Genomic DNA, 4,164 nt, shown 5'->3' on the forward strand with positions numbered 1-4,164 from the left:
ATACACTTAATTTCAACAGTCGCTCTATAACAAACGCTATAACTCATGTCTCACGTGGCCAACAATATTCTGTCCGCATACATTCAATTACTCATTACCTCTGACTGCACTATATCTAGAAAGATCACGAGATTTAAGGAAAAGACGTGAATGTTCAAGATTGACGTGGCATGATACTAGTCACGTGACCTCGATATCGTAACAGAAGGATGACGTTTCGAGCTAGCGCTTTTCGTCAGATCGCGTAGTTTACAACAAAGGCGCATACGCAGAATTCAAAGAACTTGCGTGCGTAGTATTTTGAATGTTGAACGTGAAAATTCCAAGCAAAATTACATCTATTACATAAAAATTAAAAGTCATGAAAAAAAAAACAGAAAAAAACAGATAGCAATTAAAATTTAAACAAAAAATTTACAAATATAAATTTACAGGAAAGAAATGCGTTCATTTAAACCACATGGTTGTAGGGTCACCAGATTGTATATTAATCTCCTTTCCAGCCGTTCTCTTTTGTGAATGTGAATAAATCCAAGAATCGAAAAGTCCTCTAATGTATGGTTGTTGATGGTGAAATGTTTGCCTATAGATGTATTTTGTTTATGCAATTTAACATGGTTTAGATGTTCTCGTGCTCGATCACCGAGTCGGCGGCCTTATCCTATCAAGTTAAAAGAATAATTTGAATATTCATATTCGGCAGCGCAAAGAAGGTATCACTTTTTCTTCAACAGAATGGGAGAAATTTAATCAGTGGATCCCAACCATTAGTATAGCTGTAGAGCATACCTAAACAAGATTTTCTCCTAGAAGGACATAAATCGTGTAATTCTTGTTGTGCATATGTCAATAACGTCCCCCCCCCCTATTGTGTTTATGTATCGATTTCATTATCAAGGTATTCATATGGCATCTGATAAGGTTCTCTTTGTTTTATCAAATTTAGAATGGCAGAAATTATGTGCACAGATTTCTAATATTGATACTTATTTAAACACTATAGTTCATGATGAAAATAAATTGAATAATCAGAATAAATCAACTTTTTGTTTTACCCTATTTTACATATAACAAAGAAGGAACATTGTGAAATTTTGTTAATACATGTTTTGGTGTGTGTGTGATACTTGTTAAGTCTGAGATTTTACTTAAATATATTAATATATTTTTAAAACATATTGGACTATAACGAAACGAAAGTCTTATATATGAAATCACAAAACATTGATGATTTTTCTACAAAGTATAAGTGAAGTGAAATATATTGCATTACACGTTACATTACCATAACATTGTTTCAAAATCCACGTGAGGAAAATTTCTGTTTTGAAATGTAAACTAGTCTTTCTGAGCTTACAAACTGAAATCTTACATGTTTAATATGTATTTAACACACGATTACTACTGGTGTTTCAAAACAGTTATGTTTGACAATAAAGCACACGTTTGAATCCTTTAATTGTTTATTTATGTAGTAATGTGTCTTTAGTACCATGTATTAAAACGTCTCATGATAAATTCAGATTCAGTATGCCTGTGCTTGTCAAATCTGTGATTTTATATTGTTGTTGTAAACTATTCTGTAATGATATATAGTAAATGTGTTGGATTTATAAAATGTGAAGGAATAATCACTTGATTTGTAATTAAAGATCCTTTTAAGGTTATGATTGTCAGCTCTGTATAGCAAAATTGACTTATTTGCAATTAAACACTGTGAAATACAAACTTTTTCGGATATGTTCATTTCTAAAAAATGTATTTAGTGCTTTGGTAAAGTGATAAGTTTAAATGTTACAGTGTAAGATAATTTCTGATTTGTCAACAAATATCTAATATATACAGTGCCTTGCAAAAGTATTCACCCCTATCAATAATGTCACATTTTGATGAAATATATATATAACGTAATTTTTTTTAATGCACTTGTTTTTATTCAAACTCTAATGATCAAACTTAACACTGTTATGTGCAAAGGAAGTTGAATGTCAGCAAAACCTGCAAAGAAAATATATAAAATGAAATTTGCTGATTGCAAAAGTATTCACCCTCGTAAGTTAGTACTTGGTGGAAGCACCTGTGGCAATAATTACTGCTTTGAGTCTTTTTTAATAGGTATCTACCAGCTTTGCACAATGGTGGGATGGTGTAATTTTTGCCCAATATTCCTGGCAAAATTGCTACAATTCTGACAAGTTTGTTGATGGACTGCAATCTTCAACTCTCGCCATACATTTTCTATTGGATTCAAGTCAGGAATTTCACTGGGCCACTCCAGGGCATACATTTTCTTCTTTTAAAACCACTTTGGCTTTGTGCTTTGTGAATTTTCGACCCAGTTTTAGATTCTTGGCTGACTCAAGCAGGTTTTCCTCTAGGATTCGCCTGTACTTCGCACCATCCATCTACCCCTCAATCCTGACAAGCTTTCCAGTCTCTGTTGACGATAAGCACCCCCATAACATGATGCCACCACAATGCTTGACAGTTGGGATGGTGTTGATTGGGTGATATGCTGTGTTGGGGTTGTGCCACATGTAACACTATGAATTTAGACCAAAAAGCTAAATTTTTGTATCGTCTGACCACAAAACCTTCACCCACATGTCTGCAGTATCATTTATATGCTTTGTCACAAACTCCATACAAGATTTAAGATGATTATTTTTAGTAATGGTTTCTTTCTTGCAACTCGTCGATACAGGCCAGCTTTGTGTAGGGACTGGATATTGTTGATGTATGAACACTGACTCTCATCTCAGACGGGGAACTTTGCAAATCTTTCAAAGTCACTAATGGCTTCACAGTAGTATCCATAACAAGTTTCCTGCTTGCCTGGCTATTTAGTTTGGAAGGGTGGCCTGATCTGGGTAGTGACTGGATGGTATGAAGTACATTCCATTTCTTAATGATGGACTTCACCATACTCAAAGGCATAATAATCGATTTTGGAATTTTCTCTACCACTTTCTCTCTGAATTGTTTGGAAAGTTCCTTAGTCATCATGGTTGGTTTGTCGTATCACTATGCGAGTTGTGGCTCGAACAGATGTATTTACTCTGTAGTCAAGTTAAACCACTTTGATTACACACAGACAGGGACCATTACATTAATTTTGTGACCTTTCAAACTAATCTTTTGCCCTGAACTGGTTTAGGGTTGCCGTAGCAAAAGGGTTGGATACTTATGCAATTGAGAATATTCTAATTTTCTTTGAAAATCTAACTTACTTACATAAAACCTATTCCAGTATTGAAAAGAGAGAGGTCGTGATCCGAGAGCATGCGCTCTATGGAACGACCCCTCCCATCAATATCAACACCACCCCAGAGGGGGTTGTGTCCATTTAAGTCTCCCAAAAGTAAAAATGGAGGTGGCAACTGGTCAATGAGGGCATCGAGAGATCAATGGCAGTAAAAGACTGACTAGGTGCATGAAAGTAAGTGTATGTCCAAGAAAAGCGAGTGAAAAGTGCCATCGACCATGGCCAACCTCTCTCAGTATGATGGGAAAATGATCACTGCCCCGAGGATCGCTGTCGACCACCACCCGACCCGAGTGCCACGGTGGAAGCTGGACCAGGCTGACTGGCCATCTTTCACCTCTCTCTCTGAATTTATCCTGCCTTCGTCTGACTGCCATCAATAGACGATTGTGTGGTGGCAGTGACTGACTGTATTGTCCAGGCGGCTGTTTATTCTATTCCTAAGACCTCGACACGTTTTCCACGGTATCCTCGTCTATGGTGGAGTCCTGCCTGCCAGGAGGCATGGAAGGCTCACAAATGGGCCTGGGATACCTTCCGACGGTATCCCACTCTTTCTAACCGCATTGTTTATCAGCAAGCCAGTACCCATGCTCGGCAGGTTCGACGTCAAAGCCAAAAGGAGTCTTGGATTAAGTTCACTACTAGCATCTCTTCTACCACCAGTTCCTAAACTGTATGGGACAAGATTCCGAATGTCACTGGGAGGTATGCTTCCCATCCCCTTTCCATCTTGCTCTCCAATGGCTAGGAAGCTGCTGATGTCCAGAGCATTGCTGATGCTCTTGGCCAGAGCTTTTCTCGTGCTTCTAGCACTTCTGTTTGTTCTTCTGCCTTCTTGGCCATAAAGTCTCGGGCAGAGCGATCGCCTCTTTCCTTTCGGGCCGATCGTCTCTATG

At 37.7% G+C, this 4,164-nt stretch overlaps 1 protein-coding gene across 2 annotated transcripts in view; it reads right to left on the minus strand.

Annotated features, from left to right (window-relative positions):
- Window positions 1–4,164, minus strand: part of LOC106462155 (leukocyte elastase inhibitor A-like) — a 27,017-nt gene that overhangs the window by 8,927 nt on the left and 13,926 nt on the right. The gene's annotated exons all lie outside the window — the stretch shown is intronic.

This window comes from Limulus polyphemus, unplaced genomic scaffold (assembly GCF_000517525.1).
Source record: "Limulus polyphemus unplaced genomic scaffold, Limulus_polyphemus-2.1.2 Scaffold1105, whole genome shotgun sequence".
In the NCBI taxonomy this organism is placed as follows: Eukaryota; Metazoa; Arthropoda; class Merostomata; order Xiphosura; family Limulidae; genus Limulus; species Limulus polyphemus.